Source organism: Castor canadensis, chromosome 8 (assembly GCF_047511655.1).
Source record: "Castor canadensis chromosome 8, mCasCan1.hap1v2, whole genome shotgun sequence".
Classification (NCBI taxonomy): domain Eukaryota; kingdom Metazoa; phylum Chordata; class Mammalia; order Rodentia; family Castoridae; genus Castor; species Castor canadensis.
In genome coordinates, this window is record NC_133393.1 from 129,108,023 (window position 1) to 129,130,177 (window position 22,155).

General features: G+C 35.7%; 1 long non-coding RNA gene across 1 annotated transcript in view; it reads left to right on the plus strand.

The window, feature by feature from the left end:
• Positions 1–21,753, plus strand: part of LOC141425558 (uncharacterized) — a 143,093-nt gene extending 121,340 nt beyond the window's left edge. The window contains exons 5-6 of the long non-coding RNA XR_012450533.1: positions 19,496–19,657; positions 21,208–21,753. This is a non-coding gene — a long non-coding RNA (uncharacterized lncRNA). The remainder of the gene's footprint in view (positions 1–19,495; positions 19,658–21,207) is intronic.
• The last annotated feature ends 402 nt before the right edge of the window (positions 21,754–22,155 follow it).

Consider the following 22,155-nt stretch of genomic DNA (forward strand, 5'->3'; position numbering starts at 1 on the left):
CTTCTGCTTACCGTTTTAGGGTGGAACTTCCTAGAATGATCTTGATATTATCACCCTGCTTAAAAACCTCCAATTGCATTGAAGTGTGCAACCTATTTTTCTGATCACATTCCCTGCTTCTTACCTTTCCCATAGCTTATACTGAAATCTGACAGAGAAGTCTTTTTGCTTAATATGCATTGAGTTATCCTGGCTTTGGAGATTATCTTTCCACATTCAGTTAAAAGTAGCTTTTTTATGAAGTTTTGTTGGTATTCTTCTCCCCATTAGCAAGTATGATGTAATCATTACTAAAATGCCACTGTATTTTAATCTCTTCTTTTCATACATCTTACTTCAATCTACATCATTGAAAATAGTTGACTTAACCTCAAAACTTATAAACATCTTGTAGACAGAGGCTAAGTGGTCTTTAATTGATACTAGCACAGAACCACATGCAGAAGCACTTCCATAAACATCAGGTTTATATACTGGATTTAATACACCTTCAAAACATGTATTTTTTCCATTCTAGGTTGTAGCTACTCCATTATAGGTGAGTGTACATCTTTTATTAGTTCCTAAGTGAGGTCAAAATTTATTAAATTTCTTACCATTTCAGCTCCCATTTTATACTATTAAAAAACTCATTAGCATTGCCATATAGATTTACTATTTATGCCTATCAATTTCTAATTGCAGTACTTCCATTAGTATTTCTACCTTCCTTATTATTTAATTCTAACAATTCATACAACCTCAACTTAGGTATGAAGTCTACCTCCAGCCTGACCAAGGTACCAAATTCTAAATTAATCCATTTCTCTATTTTACACTTGGAATTTAACATTTCCTTTGTCACTTGTACCTGAATAAGGCCTATAGTTAGCCTTAATGTCTCCTAGCACAATGTCTGGCTCATAATGCAAACCAAATATTGGATTGAATTGAACTGAACTGAACCAGGAAGGGGGTAAGGAAGAATGCTAGCTATAAAAAGGATGGGATTCACATATCTGAGGAAAAAAAATGTAAGAAACTAGAATTGAATTTAATTCATTTATATGAAAACTGACAATGGGAAATAATGCCCAAATTCAACTGACTTAAGAAAGGAAAAATTTTGTGTGTTCAAGAACTGATGGAGAAAAGCCTTAAACATCATATAATACAAATGGGATGATTCAGCAGCATAAAGCAATTATTTTAAAAGCTAACATCATGCTAGAATATATTGACAGGAGTTTGACTATTTTATCAAAAGTAATAAACTTCCATATTTGGCAACAATTAAGCCCTTCCTAAATATTTATGAAAGTTGTAGAGAAATTGGAACTCATTCAAAGATCAACAAAAATGAAAATAAGACTATTAAAAAAGATCAAAGGGACTCTGGAACTCCAAGGAGGTCAGAGAGCACCAAGGAAGATCATGAATTAAAATTTGTCATCAAGCCCAGCTCAATACTTGGCACAAAGCTCAATAAAACAGTTTTTGATTAATTAAAGTACTTAAATTAAGGCTCAAAGGAAAGAAATCAGTAGTCCTACAATAGTGTACTGGCTCAAACTGGGTGAAATAAATTAAAATTCTAGAAATAGATTAAAACTAATTTAAAGGAGAGTCTCCTGATTCTGACAAGTGATAAAACATTAGAACAAACTTAAGTGGGAGATTTTGAAGTGTTCCTGCACTCATGCCTATTAAAACCATTTACATGACAAACTGCTTTGCCTTGCTGAATTCCAGCCTAGACACAGGGGCTGCTAAATTGCCCTTTTTACTGCTTTACCAGAATTATAATGCTTTTTTGGTCTATCACACTATTAGTATCTTCTGATCTAAAAGTCTTTAACTATAGTTTTATTTAAACTCTTTAAACTGTGTTCATGACTATTTTTCATACTTTTCTCTTCTGCTCCCAAAATATTTTCCCAAGTGAAGAAAAGTTTCCATTTATATCCTTCTCCTTATTTTCAACTGATAATAGATTTGAATCAAGTTACAAGAAAGAAAGAACTCAATATAGAAAATTTGAATGCATCACTTGCATAAGTAGTGTCAATGAAAATTATTTTATAGAATCTATTGAAAACCTAGATTCTACATCCTAGTATGGGAGCTTTATGTGCTTTATCTCATTTAATCCCCTAAAAATGCTCTGAGAAAGCAATTTTCCTTATTAATTTTCTTAGTCATTGGAAGTAAGAGGAAAAGGAGGAAATTAAAAACAGATGTCTTTGGTTCACATCTTTTAAATCATTATTCTACTGCATTCATTGATCAATTTTTCAAAAGGTATTTATTGAAACACTTACTGAACTTAATGCTTTTTGAAGGTGTTGGAGCTTACACTGAGTTCCTTAAGTAACAAAGTATGAGATGGAAATTTGTTTGTAGGAAATTTATTGGGAGGTACTCTCAGGAAAAATACTTGGGAGAAAGTGAAAGAAGCAGAAGGAGAAGCTGAATTATAACACTGCTGCCAAAAAAGACCTCACTCCATCTCTGGGATAATTCTTGAGTTCAATGGCTCTTCAGAGTAGTACTAGATTATAGAAAGAGGTCAGGACCATCATACTGTCATGCAGTGCACCAGTCTTTAAACAGTGGAGAGACAAATCCCCTTTGGCCAAGGGCCATTGCAGGAAAAGGACCCTCATTTGGGATATAGCAATGTGCATGCATACAAGTATACCTACACTCATGATACTTATCTACCAGTAAGGAAATGAGAGAAACCATCAATACTTCATTATGTTTTTCTTATAGCAGATGGTGACCCATTGTAAGAAGAAAAATAAAGGAAAGGAAAGGTAACAGTTGGATATGGTAAAATTTTGGCCAAATATTTGAAGGAGATGAGGAGCAGGTACAAGAGAACCTGTAGGGGAAGAAAATTTTTGGCAGAGAGAAAAACCCCAAGATGGAGCATGCATGGAATGTTTGAGGCACTGTAAGGAGGTCAACTGGCTAGTATGGCTGGATTATAGCCTGAAAAGGACAGTGATAAGTGGTAAAAGTCAAAGATGTAACAGGAGATAGGTGCTCAGATAATGCAAGGACTCTATAACACATTTAGGACTTTGATATTCATTCTGAATCAGTTAGGAATTTGAGGGTTCTGAGGAGAGGTGTGAATGAGCTGACAAATATTAAAGGCTCTTCTTATGCATGAAGACCAGACTGTAGACAGGCAAAGGCAAAAATAAGGTAAGAGCTAAATTATTTCAAAAGTCCAGGCAAGAACTGGTGATGGCTTATGTTAAGGAGAAGGAAAAGAGGTGAGATTCTGGATACATTTGAAAGGTGGAATCAACAGAATTTGTTAGTCAAGGCTCCACAATTTACTATTTAGCCTTAAGCAAACTACTTAATTTCCTAGAGTCTTAATCTCATTTCCTTAAAAGAGAGATAATATCTGCATTCTACAGAGCAGATTGTGAGGATTAAATAGGAAAATGTACATGAATGTTTGGCATAGTATCTAGAACACAATGGATGCCTAATAAACATACTGCTTCCTCTCTATCTCGTCTCCCACCATTTTCAGTATGGCTCTACTTTTGTCAGTTCACGTGGTCCTCAAAAATAGAAAAAAACAATACTGACTTTAATTTTGAACAAGAATATACAATTATAGAAGATATTTAGAATGACTTATATAAAATTTCATCAAAAGTTAATGAAAACATCTCTGGACTCAATTTCTAATTCAGTGTACCTTCAAATACAGAGTGAGGTTTCTTACTTGTTGACTTTTAAATTCTTCCAGATATCTCATTAAAAAAATCAAATTTACCCTGGTGGATTTTTAAAATGTGCTTTCCAAATTTTAAATTTTAAAGGTTCCTTTTAAAGAAACATATGCTATCCCAGCTGTCTATGTCTAATAAAGCAACCACTGACATAAGGAACAAAAAAGAATGGAATATAAAATTTCAGAGGTTTCCCCAGACACACTGAGGACTTTGTAATAATATGAATGCACTTAAATCTGGTTAACAGGCAAATATTCAAATCATGAAGAATGAAAGTCCTAATACTATATAGAGGATCCCAGACTTTCAAAAGCAATATTGCTTACAACATATAATGGACAAGCCAGAAAAATCATAAGTTATTAAATGAAACAAAAATGTGAGTTGTTTCAGTCATTGATGTATTTAAAATCTTTGTTTATTCATAATGCTTTTATGTAAGATTTTATTGTAGCAAAATTTAGAATCTTATTCCTTCAACTCATAATCACTATGGGAATATGCACAGTAATCAGTGTGTTGTCTCGGTGATTTACTTGTTTATGGTCAGAACTAAAAGTATTACAACTGGTTTTTAATACTGTTCCTCACTTGGAAAATTTATAGAATGTCAAGGTGGTCAAAATTAGTAAAAAAAAGAAAAGTGTTTAACCAACACTACGCTTTCAAGTTGTGTCAGTAACTTAAAACAGCTATTTTTTCATTTAATTGTCTATAAGACCTGATATTTTCCTTTATTCGTTGTATGATTTACTTTTCAAAGTCAATCTGGTTTTGGATACATATAATTCTAGTCTCACTATGCTTATGAATTGGCTATATTAGTAGGTCAGGGTTCTTCCAAAATATCTTGAGAGGCTACTTTCTCCTTCTACTACCAAAGTATGATAAAAAACTAATAAAATGACAGCTATGAAAGTCTCTTCCGTATCTCACTTTCAGAATCATCTGGAGGGTTTGGTTAACATGCATATTCCTTTGCCATATGTGACCCTTCCCAAATCTGAATGTCTGGGATGGGACCCAGAAATCTTACTTAATAATCCTGGACAATATTTTTACATACTAAAATTTGAGAACCAAAATTCTAACTTAAGAAACAATATGAACCAATTATTGAAACTTGTTTTTTCTTGCTTTCCTTATATATAAATCCTGTATTATACTCACACCATTAGGTCATTGTGAAATGTAATTAGATAAAACCATTATGCAATGTTTGGTATTACCTTTTATCATTATTATGACCTAATGTTCATAGTTTTCTGGAATGTTTCAAAGTAAAGACTAGAGATAGAAAGATATTTTTATGAAAGCAGTTCCAGTAGTAGATCATAAAATTTAGACATGTTACTGATTACAATGAAGCCAAAAAACGTTGGCAGAGTGAAAGATCAGTGAGTGTTGGAGGGTCTGACAGCTTCAAGGAAGCCAAAGAAAAATGTGTAGCAAGCCTATGTGGACAGTTGGCAGGAAAAAGATTCTTCCCTGACTGTTCCCCCCAGCCCCAAATTTCCAGAAGGGATTGTGTGTATGCGTTTGTGTGTGTGTGTATGCATATATAAATTTGTTGGAAATATAATACTATTAAAAGCATATGAAATCAACTACAAAATTTGTGAAGCATATGACACTGGACAATACATGTGGCAACTTAAAATCCTGCAAAGAAAATAAAACCCTACCTCTATGAAATCCAAAGTATGTTTCTTTTCCATAAAATATTATGTTAGTGTTTGTAAGAGTAAGGAGCAGGAGAACACCATAAGGGAGGAAAATCGACAGAGGGAAGTTAAAATTTAAGATTTAATTGGTCTGTGGCTCCTGACGTAACATAGAATGCCCATGACATAACCACAAAATGAATTCATGTGGAGTTGAGCATCAATGAATTTGAGGCCAAGAGCCTCTGACATTGGGATTACTGCATGAGTTGCCAACATAGCTAGGAGATGGCAGTATCTGAGGGTGGAAATCATCAGCGGAAGGTAGAGAGTATGCAGAAGGCCGAGAGATGAAAAGGGGAAACAATACATGGAAATGTCACAATGAAACTCTCTGTAGAGCTAGCTTAAACAAAAATGTCTTTTTGAAAAATGGACAACAGGAAGATCAAACAGGCCCTGTCTGAGGGGTGGGGTACCAGTGGGAGTGGGGAGGACATAGGAAAGGGTAAAGGAGGGTGAATATGGTGGTTATATTTTGTATTCATCTCTGAAAACAGCCCAACAAAGCTTGTTGAAGTTGTTCTATGAAGGAGGGCACAGGACAATGAGAGAGAATGATGGAGAAGGTAAATCTAATTAAGATATATGGTAAGCACTTATGTAAATGTCACTGTGTATCCCCCTGTGCAACAACAATGTGCTAGTACATTTTTTAAAAAATAAAAATAAATAACTCTATTGTAACTTGTTTACAAAGAAGTCATAGGATTGAAAAACCTGGTTTGCTCCCTGCTTTGAGTACAAAGAGACCTTTATTGACATTTTGCACAGGCCTTACAAATTAGGCTGCTGATCCCCTTTGGAGGTATCCAAAAGTCATTGTTGAAAGAGTGTCCCCGATGGTGAAGAGTTAGAGAGAAGGGACATCAGTGAAAATTTAGAGGAGGGTAGATTGATAAATTGAGATAGGGAGAGATGAGCAGTGGTCATTTTGAGCAGTGACCAAGGACTAATTTGTGAGAGACAGGGAAGTTAGTCTCTCAAAGATCCAGATGGAACTCTGGCCAAAGTTTTAGTGAGTGCATTGAACTCCAGTGCTTAACTTTATTACTATGGCCTCTGCTCTGAGTACCAAACAGAAAGCTGAAAAGTTCTTACAAGTTGGCTCAATAAATCCTTTCCCAGAGGCTATTTAGTGAGAGAAACTTCACTTCAAATTTGAAACAGTTCCTCATGTTGAATAAACAGGAGCCTCATGGTGAGGTGGGTGGGGAGAGGCCAAGGCTAGGGTCTCGTTTTCAAAAGTTAGTTATAGCCAAATACTTACTGAGGCTTACAAAGGAAAAGAAAAGGCTTATAGTCCTGCTTTGGTGGATACCAGATTTTTAACTTTTATGAAAGACCTTAATTTCTTTGAAGTTTATCTATAAAATGGGGATAATTGTATTTCCGGCTTTCTGAATGCTCAGGGTTTTCTTTTCTTTTTTGAAAGCAACAAAGTACATAATTAATGTAAGGTTTCCTTGAAAATAGCTACATTAATATTGTTACTTTAATTCCATATCCTTTTTCTTTTTGAAGGATTATGAAATGCTTTAGATTACTCTCTAACAGAATTTAGGGGGTAGAAGCCAGTCATACTTTCTCCTTGCTATGTCCACATCTCTTGAAGATTGAAGTCCTAAGGTAGAGCAATGGAAAATTTGCAAACAAAAAAAAAGAAAATGATGAAGTTCCAAAGGAGAGGAAAGCTAGGTTTATACAAACAAATGCTAAGTGTGTATGGGTGAATGTCTTCAGAGCTTTATATGTTAGAGTATGAAGATGACTGTGGAAGTGGAAGAAAGGTCTTATTTTTCTGAATTTCATACTATTTTTCAGTCCTTATCATTCATCTACATCTAAGTTGTCTTTTTATCTATGTTATTCTCTCTTCCTCTATTTCCATGTATTATGGAAAAGCCTAAGATGTAAATGGGCTTAGGCCTACCTAGCTATCTTCCCACACACCAGTAGACTGCTGATGTGAAACAGTTGTCACAAAAGAGCAATGATGGACAACATGAAAAAAGCAATTGTCAATCTGAAGAGACTAATAAAAGTTTTCATTGAATAACATTGTCAAAGTTTTAGGAAAAGAGCTATGGGCAATTAGCCCACAAACTAACATTTAAATGTACTTTTTTACAGCCTCTTCCATAATTAACAAAATTCCAGAAATAATGCTTTTGAAATATCTTTTCTCAAACATGTATTTAAGCTTTTAAAGTAGATAACACTCATCTCTACAGTTTGGGGAGATTTTCAAAACAGACTTTCAAATCATATTGTGTTCAAAATTGTATTTTTCCCCCCTTGAGGAGATGAAAACAGAGGTTAGAGTAAGGTATAAGCTCAATTCTTTTAGAGGTGCCTGCACTGCTTCTTGGAAAAGATCGCCACCTTGGGGAACTTCAGAGTAAATGCAACATCTGCAGTGCACCACAGTTGCTGCACAATGCCTAATGACATAAGAAGGAAAACATGCAAATTGTTCTCATATTTCAGCCAGTGATTTAAGTCACCTGAAGAACACAGAATACCTAGTGGGTCTAAAAACTGTGCTTGTACATTATTTTATTTTTATTCCTAACAACATGAGATCTGCATATAGTATTTCTTTATTTGTTAGGACTTAACTTCTAATTTCTTCCTCCATATGGAGAAAAAATTAGAACATAAATATTTTTTGTAAAATAGATACATGGTTTATAATGATGCTAAAACTTAAGCTTTAGAAAAATTTTGTAATTTAGAAATAATAAGTAGTTTTAATTAGTGCCCTGAAAGTTTAGGATTCTAACATGAAAAAAGAATTTCTATCTGAATGAAGTCTTAGAAATTAACAAAGAAATTTTTCCTTAAATGTTTCTGAAATTTTTTATACTAGGTTTCCAAATAAGAGCAAGTAAACTGGAAGATTATCTAGTTGGCTGGCTCCACTGAAAATGGGCTATTTTTCTTTGCTTCCATTTGTGAGATTTTGGAAAACATTTTGGAGAATTGCTGTGTGCTATCTTGCAGAAAAAAGAGTCTGAAAGAAAGTGACAAATTTTTAAGTAAGCTCATCAGCTACAAAAAATGTGTATCCTGATTGAAAAAAGTTAACGAATTTTAAAAGTAAACTCTTTTTATAAAGTCTTAAAATGATTTTAAATCAAATCATATTCACTGAAGATTAAATTTTTTGGTTAATTAGGTACCTCTGGATTATGACTTTTTATTGGCATTACCTGATAGGGTGGAGAATGAACTCAGTAAATTTCTACCACTTATATTCAGGCTGTCAATTTTTCTTCTGATAATGTTTACTATTTTGATTGTGGTATGAAATAAAAGGTATTAAAACTGATGGGGTGCCTTCCTTTTCTCTAGTGTGTCTAGATTCCATTACTTAGACACAATCTTTATTAATATTTTAGAACCTTTTAAAGAAGCAATGATATAGAAGTCCTCCTACTACTGAAGAGATCAGATAGCCAAGAAGAAATGAGAATAATAGATGACGGATGTGGCAAAATCAAATGATAGAATGATTAAGAATTTGGAGAATTGTAGGATGAGTACAGGAACAAGAGAAAAACATGGTGTGAATAGTATAATAACTTATTACATCACTTATTATACTATTTTATGGCTGCCTGTGGATCATCAATCTTCCCCACTTTATGGCAAGCCCCTTTGGCAGAGCTGATGGTTCATGTGCAGTTATTTCTGAGGGGTTATTTGGACAATATTGTAATCAACTGTCATTCACACAACAGTATGTTATATTCTCTATTATATTTTGAATAATATTTTGAGTATAACCCTTAGCGGTATCTATAGCACTTAGAATAATGCCTAACATTTAGTGGGGACACAGCACTCGAGTAGGTGGATGAATACATGGCTTCCAGAATTAGGCCTGGACCCTACATTAAGTATATGTTCATGAAATGTACTACCCTCCTGCAAAAATATAAAATAACCTAGAAGTAATTCTACTGTAGAAGGAATAAATAATATTTATAGGCAAAGATAAATATAACTATTTTCAGTACCCTTTTAGAGCTAATTACTATCATAATCATTCCACAGATAGTCAAAACTTAGTGTTATGCCAATAGTAACTGTTTTGTTACATAAAATTATGTATATATGCTATGCATGTATTTGAGTACATACAAATACACATTTGTGCTCACACAACTATATGTGTATGCATACATACATAACTTTGGTAGATTTGGTCATGGAATAAAAAAGGTTCTTACATTAATTGAGATGAGCTTATGGACCTGGATAAATAAACTTGACAATTGATTATGGTCTGGAAAAATTATTTAAAGTACATGGCTGCATGCATATAATACTCCTAAATTATGCTAAATTCAAAAAGTACTGATTGTCTTCAGTGAACAAGACAGATGGAGCTGCAGTGTAAGTGTAAACTTTAGTGCTCTATAGCTTTTATATAAAAATGTCTAATAACACACCCTAAAAGCTGAAAAACTGTGCATCATGCAACATACTTGGAATCATGGATTTTAGCCAAATCCCACCAGATCCGCATATGTTATGTAAAGGAAACCATCTCCTTTCTTTGAGAGGCCCCATCTCCTTTCCTGTAGCCTCTATTCAGCCGATCACTGCATTAGAAGCCCTATCCAATTTTACCTTGTTATTTTCTATGGACCCTCATTTCCTCTAAGTCAGCAACTTTGCTAAACTGGATAAATTAATCCATTGTAGCTTTTTCATTGGGCATCAATTGTCATCTTGCTCTTGAAAAATGTAGAAGCATGTAGTTCATTTATTATTTTAAAAAGACTTATCTCAAACAAAGAAAGAACAAGAACAAGCCATTGTGTAAAGCTACTTTGAAGAAAAGAGGGTTTTATGGTATGCAAAATTTAAATCCCACTCTTTCCCCCATACTTAAGGCTAGGTTTGATGGTAACCTTGGCGGCATAGAAGTTATATTTTATGAAGTATTATCTTATTTGCCTCTAAGTCTTATTACCTCTGAGTGTAATTGCCAATTTCTGTTTAGCTTCATTTCCTGCCCCTCCACCTCTACCTAGATTCTCCCCCACTGTGTAATGACCAATACTTTCCTCATGACTGAACTCTCATCTTTTACACTTTTGAGTATTATATCATTCTTCTGACTTCTCATGATGGATACTACTTTTATTTTTTAATGCTGCATTTTATTTTTCTTACTATGACTGCCATGTGACAACCCTTTTGTTCTTCTCCTAACAGTAGCCAGCAATTTCCTACTTCCATCTATTTCCATTAGTGACAACTGATTCCTAATTTAGAACAATTAAGAATTCTGTGATTAGAGTCAGCTTTATACTTTCACCTTAGAAGGAATAGGAAAGGGCCGGGAAACTGCTCTAATCATGTGTTTGGGACAGTTTTGCACTCTGCTTCTCCTCTCTCTTTAAAACCTCTCATCCTATAAATAATTTATCACACAGCCTTTGGACATCAATTAGTGAGACTCAGCATTTTCCAGAATGACGTTACAATATGCAGAAGACTACAGAAGTTAGGCTGTAGATATTGGCTCAACGTTATGTCCCTGAATAATCTGCACTAACCTATCATTTTATCTTACTTTCCTCCATTTCAGAGAGACGTTAATGATTTAAGGAAACAGACTAAGTGGCTTCCAATCCAACACTTATGAGCTATGGAACCTTGGCCAATTACTCAATAGTTATTAGTCACGACTTTTTCACTCGTTAACTAAAATTTGGCACAGGGTAAGATTCAGTACAGGGTAAGATTCTGTAAAGGCGAACACAGAGTGAAATAAGTGTTGGCTATTTTAAATTTTGCAACCAAGGGTTTTAAATTGTAGAGATAATAATTTTTTTTTCTTTTTAGTGGTACTGGGGTTTGAACTCTTGCTAGGCAAGTGTGCTACCATTTGAGCTACTCCACCAGCCTTTTTTTTGTGTGCTGGGTCTTTTCTAGATAAGATCTCAGGAACTATTTGCCCAGATTGGCTTCAACCATGATTCTCCTGATTTTTGCCTCCTGAGTAGCTAGGTTTGTAGGCATAAGCTACCGGTGCCCAGCTGAGACAATAATCTTAAAATGTACTTTTAGGTGCAATTTCAAGGGAAGAACACTGCCTTTAGCATTTTCAAGGTGGTTCATTTTCATGGTAGTTCTGTGGTCCAATAATCACTGACTGTGGAGCCAAGATTTGTTTGTCACATTAAGGAATTTTGTGTTCTGTTCCTATGATGATCTGTCTATTCTCAAAGACCTATTATACAAGAGACTTGAGAATACATGAGGTGTGGTTGGCTCCCTGCTCACTCTTCCCTGTGCTCAGTACTTAGAGTGGTTTTTAGTACACGTGGGAATGAGTCACTATGCCCATCTATTAGAACTACCTAATAATCATCATTCATTTCATGAATTTGTTTTTATTTTATTCATTTTTCATAAATATTTTAACATTATCATGGGCTCCTTAAGTGCACAACTCTACACTGAAATAGAGATAAACCATCCCTTGGTGTCCAGACATTTCTAGGCAGAAGAAAATCACAGCCAGCTAAGTGTAATTTAAAAAGGATAATGATAATATCCATAAAGTGAAGTGTTAAGAAAGTAGAAAGCAGGAGTATCCACTCTTTTGAGAGGTACTCTGGTGCAACTGGTGAATGCATTACTAATGAAGCTTTAAATAAAGAAACTGCCTCTCACAGTAGGCCTATCTTTAACACTGATTTATGTTCTCATAGCAATAGCTAAACAGCTGGAAAGAGTTGGAAACAGGTCAATAACAAAGATATTAATTATCTTCTAGGTGTCAGATGAGCAAACAAGCAGGTTTGTTTCTTTCTCTAATAGGTTGTTGCTCTAATAAATGGCTATGATCATTAATTTATTAAATGATGCTCAAGTCCCAGGAGGTGACTATCACATGTCCTGCTCTTAAAACTAGGCCAATGAACACATACATTCATTTTTATTTCCCAGGATTAACATGTTAGCATTATTTAGTTTAGCAATTTGTATTTAAAATTTAAGCATATAAATCACAAATTTGTTAATTGTCTTCTGTACTGTCACTATTAAAAGCAAAGCCAATATACTTTCAGTGCACACTGCTAATGTTAATTAGTGGTGGTAATGTCGAGTGGACTCAATAGATTGTGGGAATTTTTGATAAAATGTAATTCACAGAAAAAATATAACTGCATATAATAATAATCCACAGAAACCCAAGGACTTTTGGAGGCCTGTATTTTCCTTGTATGATTTAGTCTTTAGGGTCAAAGAAAGCCCTACTTATTAAATAGGAAGTCATATGGCAATACATTCAAATAAATAATACATCTTCTATAGTGCTTTGTGCCAACACCATCACAACATCTTTGTGTATAATAATGTATTAGAATGTCACAAAAAAATGCAGCTGTAAATATAACTGGAACATGATTAGTTCACATTTAAATGTTTGCATTGGCCACTAGGTGGCACCTACATATTAAGTTGTAGAACATAAATTCCACATAAGAAGGTTAAAATAGTGAGTAAATAACAGAAAAGAAGCTAATTTTACTACCTTTGTTTACTATTTAAATATTTGTACAGGAAATAGTGTGAAAATCACAACAGTGTTTAATAAGAGAGGAAAACATTAAATATTCTATTTGCAATTATAAGAGTAACTTTGACAAGGACATTCTAGAACTAATAAAAAATAACCAAAAAAAGCCTAAAATTAAAATTTTGGTTTTGGTAATATATTTAATGGTAAATTTCATATGAAATAATTTAATTGTAAGAAATGATAAATTAATACAAGTTAGATGCTTTACATTTCTTGGACCAAAAGTGTCATGCTGAAAATCTAAATATGATCAAAGGAGAGAATACTCAATAATAGTTGATAACCAATTATCAATCATAAAAATTTTAAATGATAAGTGAAAACTTCAGAAGTTGTCAACATTAAGAGCTTAAATTATAACTCTAAGTGCCAATTTGTGTCAACCAAAAATTTTTAAAGAGATAGATCTCTATTCAGATGTTAAAAATGTACTCAAACCACTTTACTGGGATAAAATATCATCAATATAATTTGAACAAAATGAAAAGGTGAAAGAACATGACAATAATCATTACATTTTTGTTACACTTCTTGGTAATAAGCTCTCTTAAGTACTGCACTGCATTTATTTCTTAAAATCACCGTATTGAATTTATGTAGCATAAACTGAATAGTGTGACATGGTGATATAAAGCTGAACCCAGATGCAGAGAAGTAGGTGTTTATAGCTTGGAATTAGTGTCTTATTTTAAAATCAACATCCAAGTAAAGAAAAGATTTAGAAAGAAGTATTTGCAAGATGGTGGGTGTTACCCATGTAACAGAGGCACCGGTGTAAATAATTACTGATGCTTCACCAAAAAGTAGCTCAAATACCTCCAAGTTCCTCTTGTTCTTAAAATATATCACCTTTATTTTTCTTATAGAGAAAAACTGGGACCAATTGATCTTCAGAGACCCATTTTTAGAAACTTTAAAACCTGAACTTGCTGCTGAAAATAAGACCATATCTATTTTTGGATAATGTTTGCATAAAATGTCAGGAAAGGTAGATTTGAGTTGATGACTTTTCAACACAAAAAGTTGACAAAAGTCTTTGACTTAAAGTTATTTGTACTTTTAAAATTTACAATAACATATGAACGGTTGGAAATCAGAGGGAGAAATTCATCCATATTCTATATGCTGAAAATCAGCTTGTCATATTAATGTGAATTCACTAAGAACTGTACCATCTGCAGTAAAGATATGACCTTATAGCAAGTTGCTAAAATGGACTAGAGCCTTCGAATCACAAGTAAGTAGAAGCTGGTATTCATAGCTACAGAACACTGTTGTTCTGTCAATAGACAGATTTTTCTGTTGGAGGAATTCTGCTATGTGCCTGCACTTATACATCTATAAATGTTTATACTTCTATCTATTTAAATTCTATATTCCTCTTGACTGAATATATTGTGAAGTGAAAGCATGCTTCATTTGAGGCATTGCAGGAAAAGTATTTAAATGTAGTTTGTTTCAAGAAAAAAAATTGTCTCAAATATTCCTTCCCTGCCCGTAGGAGTAGAACAATTACCTGATATTATTGTGCATTATACATTGCATAGAAACACATTCAAAAATATCCTTCCATGTCCTATATATTCTAAGTAAATCACCTTCAACTCCTCTTGGCCACATCAAAAGTACTATTCTAGTACAACTGATCCCAGCCCAGCGGCCTTGAAAGGAGAATCAACCTTGCATACCACACTTAAAATCTGTGTGTGTGAGCATGAATTATATCTGAGAAAGAGATCTCAATACCTCTTCGCCAGGTGCTTATTTGATCAATCTGGAATTGAAGGGACTATAATTTTTTTCTAGCTTTTGGGAACACAGGTCAAATTTAAATTTTGTTTCTATATAGGTGTTTTACATAAGACTTTTGGGAGATCTGTTCAAGTAACACAGTGGGCTTACAACTTTGAGCTAAAAATAGACAACTTGGGTTCTGAAGTAATTTCCTTTGAATTTCACTTACTGAATCTGTAAAAGGAAAATATAGCATTAGTTCTCGGCGTGGTTACATGTTTAAAAGTGATAATATGTGTTAAGAACCTTGTACATGCTCAAATGCTTTTTGAAACCTGAGCTTTATGTTCTGTTGGCTTTAAGTGTTGTAAACAGATTTTTGTGGCAGATATTTAATATCACTGTCATTTGTGAATTTATAATGGTCTCACCATTAAGTATAACATATAACAGAATTTTCTACAAAGTAGTAGTAATGTTATGAATAGTATCCAGTTAATATTACACATCTATAAAATTATCTACAAGTTCTTGGGGCTGGGAACTTGGCTCAAGTGGTAGAATACCTGCTTAGTTGGAGGCCCTGAATTCAAATCCCAGTACTACCAGAAAATGTTACTTATAAATTTTTGTATTTTTTCTAAAATAAACATTTGAATTTACTTTAATTATAAATGAGAAGTAACAAAAATTAGATCAATTTTATCTTACTTGCATATTTTTCTCACCAAATATGTGTAGATTGAAATAAAAACACACCAAGTATTAATCGATAAATATCCAGGCCTTCCACCACATGCCCAAATCCTTCTTCTTGATTCTATTAGCTAGCCATTTTTGTTAAACTGTGTTCCTCTAATTATCTAAAACTAAGACATAGCTGCATTCTGGTTTGGTTTTCAAATATGCAGATAATTAAGGCCAAAGCGATCCCAAAGTTATAAAAGTCATTTTTTGTTGTTTTACATTACCATGAAACTGATACAAAGAACATAGCTGCATGTATCATTTGGTCATGCTGCTAAAATCCAAATTATATTTAAGAAAGATATTTTCTTAGTCACATCTACTCCCTTGCCCCAAGATTACTATAAGTTGTTGTTTGTATCATTTATTTGTCAAATTCATAAAGTTGGTATAATTGGCAAGAGACTGGTTGGTTCTTGTGTTTATTTTAATGGAGCTAAATATTGGAAATAGTGTCTTTTTTACATATAGTTATTATACAATTTTATGAAATCATACTCAGAGCTAAAAGTTGATCTCTAAATTTCAGGTTCATTTGCCATCTTTAGAGTGCTAATATTTTCACAGAAAAAAACTCCAAGTTACTGTGGAGACTGTATAATGAAGACAAGTAAAAAAATGCTGTCACAAGAAGTGGATAACACCAGAACCATATCCTATTAAAAAAGATACCCCAGAACAGACAGCAAGGATGTGTATCAAACCTAGGCCTTCTAAACACTTGATACAATAATAGATCCATTCCTGAAAGAAATGCTTAAGTGGCCTCTATCACTGTGTCCACTCCGTCAGCCTTTGAAATGACATTGAGAAGAATGAGCTTCTTTTCTTTAAGTGCTTATTTACCTCTAAAACCTACAAAATCTACCTAGGCTTTAATTTGTACGTGAGCTAGCAGTTTGGGTGTGATTTTTTCTGTTCATGTTGTATCTAGGAGGGTTGACGCTGTTTTTTGGCTGAGTATTAGTGTGTGTTTGGGTGAAGTTCGGTGTATGATGGCTGGAAAGAATCCTAGTATTGTGGAGAATGAGTTGGTATTGGAGGTTAGGTTTAGTTTTAGGTTGTAGGTTATGTTATTTAGTTCTATTGCGATGGTGAAGCCTAATATGGTGATTGCCAGGGCTATTAATTTTAGGTATAGGGGTATGGTTAATGTGGGGTTGTTTATGGGAATGATGTTGTTTGAGATAATGAAGCCAGCGAAAATGCTTCCTACTAGTAATCGCTTGATAGAGTTTGTTAGTTGTGGGTTGTTTTCATTGATGTTGATGAGTGGGTGAAATCGGGGTTGCCCTAGTAGGGCGAAGAAGATAATTCGTGTGCTGTATACAGCTGTAAGGGAGGTTGCAATGAGTGTGATTAGTAGGGCTCAGGCGTTGGTATACGACGTGTTGGCGGATTCAATGATAAGGTCTTTTGAGTAGAACCCTGTTAGGAAAGGCATGCCTGTGAGTGCGAGACTTCCTACTACCAGGGAGGAAGTTGTAAATGGTATTGCTTTGGCTAGTCCTCCTATTTTACGGATGTCTTGTTCGTCGTTGAGGCTGTGGATAATGGACCCTGAGCATATAAATAATATTGCCTTGAAGAATGCATGATTGCAAATGTGGAGGAATGACAGGTAGGGTTGGTTGATTCCTAGGGTGACTATTATAAGGCCTAATTGGCTGGAGGTTGAGAATGCGATGATTTTTTTGATGTCGTTTTGTGTCAAGGCGCAGATTGCTGTGAAGAGGGTTGTGATAGCTCCTAGGCATAGTATGGTTGATATAATTAGTTTATTGGTCTCTAGGAGGGGGTGAAATCGGATTAGGAGAAAGATTCCTGCCACAACTATTGTGCTTGAGTGGAGTAGAGCTGATACTGGTGTGGGGCCTTCTATGGCTGAAGGGAGTCATGGGTGGAGTCCGAATTGGGCTGATTTTCCGGTGGCGGCTAGTAGTAGGCCTAGTAGGGGGATTGTTGTTATTTTAGGGTCTATGAATAGTTGTTGGAGGTCTCATGAGTTGGAGTAGGCTAGGAATCATGCTATTGATAGGATGAATCCGATGTCTCCGATTCGATTGTACAAGATTGCTTGTAGTGCTGAGGTGTTGGCGTCAGTGCGTCCGTATCATCATCCAATGAGGAGGAATGATATGATTCCGACTCCTTCTCATCCGATGAATAGCTGAAATAGGTTATTTGCTGTGACTAGAATTAATATGGTGATAAGAAAAAATAGTAGGTATTTGAGGAATTGGTTAATGTTGGGGTCGGAGTGCATGTATCATAGGGAGAATTCTATGATAGATCATGTTACAAATAGGGCCACTGGTACGAAGAGTAGTGAGAAATAGTCTAGTTTGAGGCTGAGTGAGAGTTTTGTGGTATGGATAGTAAGTCAGTGTCAGTTGGATACAATGGTTTCGTTGCCTAAGTGAATGAACATGATTATGGGGATTGTGCTGGTAATGAATGCTAGTTTTACTGAGGTTTTGGTGTGTTCAGAGTAGCTTTTGTTTTTGTAAAAGTCTGTTAGTGATATTAGGATGGGGTATATGAGGATAATAAATGTTATGATTATGGACAAAGCTAGTATGTTTATTACTTTTATTTGGAGTTGCACCAATTTTTTGGTTCCTAAGACCAATGGATAACTGCCATCCTTTAAAAGTAAGAAAGCCATATTTTTAGGTATGGTGGCATGAGTTAGCAGTTCTTGCATACTTTCTTGGTAAATAAGAAAGTTTTATTTTCTGACTCTAGATTCACAATCTAGTGTTTTTGTTAAACTATATTTACAGAATATTGTGCCGAGGATAATCTTTGGATTTAAAGAGAGTAGGAGTAGGGGGAGCAGGTGGAGGAAAACTAGGGAGTTTTCTCGTGTGAATGACGGGTGGATGTTGTTTATGTGATAAGTAGGCTTGCCTCGTTGGGTGGTGGTTAATATATACAAGGTGTATAGGGCTGTGATCAGGGTATTGATTCCTATGAGGAGGATGGTGAAGTTGGATCATGAAAATGAGGAGGTAATAATTATTAGTTCTCCAATTAGGTTGATTGTTGGGGGCAGTGCGAGGTTGGTTAGGCTTGCTGTGAGTCATCATAGGGCTATTAATGGGAGTATTGTTTGAAGGCCTCGGGTTAGGAGTATGGTTCGGCTGTGTACTCGTTCGTAGTTCGTGTTTGCTAGGCAGAATAAGACTGATGAGGTTAGACCGTGGGCTACTATTAGTGCTGTAGCTCCTATGAAACTCCATGGAGATTGAATTAAGATAGCGACGATCACTAGTGCTATGTGGCTGACTGATGAGTATGCAATTAAGGATTTTAGGTCTGTTTGTCGTAGGCAGATTGAGCTGGTTATTACTATTCCTCATAGGGATAGTAGTATAAATGGGTATATCATGTGGTTTGTGATGGGTGATAGAAGGATGGTAATTCGTATTATGCCGTATCCTCCTAGTTTTAGTAGGACTGCTGCTAGTACCATGGAGCCGGCAATGGGTGCTTCAACATGGGCTTTAGGCAGTCATAGGTGTAGACCATATAATGGTATTTTGACTATAAATGCTATTATGCATGCTAACCACAGCAGGTCGTTGGATCATGACAGGTTTAATTGTTCTGAGTAGTTGTTCAGGATATGGAGGTTTAGGGATCCTAGCGAGTTTTGTAGGTAGATTTAGAGTCTATTCTAAGCCATGCTAACACTGGAGAGACAACTAAGTCGTCATCAGGTTGTCCCAAAAAAGCTGTGCAGAGGTTCCCAATGGAAGTTAAAACTAGGGTGATTTGACAATGCTGAGCCACCAACCCCAGCAGGTTCACTACATCATCTACATATGAAAAATGTAGGATGGGTATACTTGGATATCAAGCCCTCCATTCTTCAACATGGCTTAATCATTTCATATTAACCTAAATAATAATCATTTTCATATTAACAGGTTGAATAAAGATGTTAGACTCCTCTATGTGTCCACCCTGAATTCTTTCTTCAGTGAGATCAAGAATATGCCATCCATCTCTCCTGACATCTTGGTGACCATGGCAGGATGCATTTGAGGAGACATAAATCCAGCAGAAGTAACTGCCTTTCCAAAGTACTGGTAAGCTCATTTTTAAAAAGTTGTCTTTTAGGTGTCTTACCTATCCTTACCCCTCCCTTGTGTGCTCTCCCTTTTATCATGTGCTCAAAGTCCAATCCCCTTGTTGTGTTTGCCCTTGATCTAATGTCCGCATATGAAGGAGAACATATGATTTTTGGTCTTTTGGGCCAGGCTAACCTCATTCAGAATAATGTTCTCCTAAAAAATTAGCTAGCATTTGTTGCTCTTAACGCAGAGAAACTAAAACAGATACCTTAAAATCAACTCAGACCAATAGGAAAAGGACCAGGAACTAGAGAAAAGGTTCGATCAAAAAGAATTAACCTAGAAGGTAACACACATGCACAGGAAATTAATGTGAGTCAACTGCCTGTTTGGTTATCCTTATCTCAACCAGCAAAAACACTTGTTCCTTCCTATTATTGCTTATATTCTCTCTTCAACAAAATTAGAGATAAGGGCAAAATAGTTTCTGCTGGGTATTGAGGGGGTGGGGGAAAGAGGGAGGAGGTGGAGTGGGTGGTAAGGGAGGGGGTGGGGACGAGGGGAGAAACGACCCAAGCCTTGTATGCACATATGAATAATAAAACATTAAAAAAAAAGTTGTCTTTGCTTTGCTAAGTTGATATTGAAATTCCTGCTTTTAATATCTTACTTCTGAGATCAAAGCCAAACTTCCACACACAAAAGGCATGGTCAGGCATTTAAATGTCATTAGAACGACCTCCACTTGATGACCCCATAACAAGATATGAGATTCAGAAGCAAAACGAGCAAGAATTGGACCTCCAACCCTCTGCAAGTAAATCTACATGCAAGAGCAGAGAACCCTATGAAAATATCCATGCTAAATCCCTGTGGCTTCTCCCTTGTTAGGATTTTCTGCCAGGTTTTGATCTCTCTATTCCCTGACTTAAGTCCTCTAGTGTGTCTCAGTGCACCCTGTCCTGCATCAGCGTGTTCATCATATTCCTATTTTGTTACTGTTTCCTTGGTAGTGGGGAAAGAAACTGATTATTTTTGTCATGCAGCAATTAGATATTTCTAGGCAAGGCAGTACCTAATTTGCACTGGACATTGAGTACTTTCTTCCAACCACTCTACTTGCTATTGAAAGAGCAAATCTTTCCGTCTTGTATATCATGTAGTCCCTTACTATCATACAAAAAATGTAGCACCATTCCAGTTGGCCTAATGTGGACTTATATGAGCTCCTGGTAGTTCAGGTTTACTGATTAACCTGTATCCTTGGAGGTCCGAGCCCTTCCTTAGCAGTACTGTCCTGTTTTAACTAGCAGATATGAGTTTCCAAAGGAGAACCTGAGACCATATAAGATTGTAGATTTAGAGGAACACTAATCTAGGGAACTCCACACCTAGGGTGACCATCACCAGGTTGGAGTATGGACTCCAGGGCAATGGAGTCAGCTGAGTCAAAGGTCATTCTCCTGACAGAACCACTAAAGGGGGATGGGATGCCAGACTCCTTTGCTTGCTCATAACATGAGTCTCCTTTACTACCTTCCTGTTCTCTGTTTTGTCTTTTACAGACCAATTCACTCCTCCTTGGGATGCATTCTTGGTCACTGGAAGCAGCAGTTTCTTGCTTCTCATGAAAGGAAGGCCCTAATCCATGTTTATAAATGTTTCTTGGTCTCAATACAAATTGGAGAATGGAGAAATCTGGCCCCAAAATGGAAGTTTAAATTCAATACCATCCTCCAACTTGATTTGTTCTGTAGAAGACAGGGGAAATGGTCAGAGATCCCTTATATCCAGATCTTGATGGAATTAAGAGATAAACCAGATGTATATCAAGCCTGTGCAAATGGATAGTACTTGACCCTGTCCGAAAAAACCTAGAATCCATTTACAGCCCCAATTCAATTTCAAGAAGGGAAAGCACACAACTCCTGCTGGGATTCCAAAGGGAGAAGGTGTAGCCCCTGTTGGAGTCCCCAAATCGGAAGACATATCTCCATCTAAGACTCCACCATCTGCTCCTATCTATCCAACTTTCCCTGAGCAAGACAACTTACCTGCTGCAGCAAAACTGCTTCCTAAATCCTTGATGTGCCCCCTCCAAGAGGTGACAGCTGGAGGTAATAGTGTTTTTTGAGGCTATGTTTCCTTCACAATGGGGAATCTTTAATAATGTAGAGAGAAACTATGCTTGTTCTTTGAGGATTCAATTGCCTTATGCTGGAGTTCAGGGACTTATAGTTGTTACCTTTGATTTCAGCTGTGAAGGACTTATTTGTGCTCCTCTTCCACCATTGCTCTTCTGATGAGAAGCAACACATATGGAACACTGCCCAGCAGTTTGCTGATGTCCATGGCTCTTTTCCCTTAGGAGTAGATGTAGTACCAAACACTGAGCTTCCCTGGAATTACCAGTTAAATCAAGGCACTAAGATGGCTATAGACCAGGGGATTCCAGGTATTTTAACAATGATCCAGGACCTCTAGGAGAGTAAGAGTTGTGCCAACAAACAGGT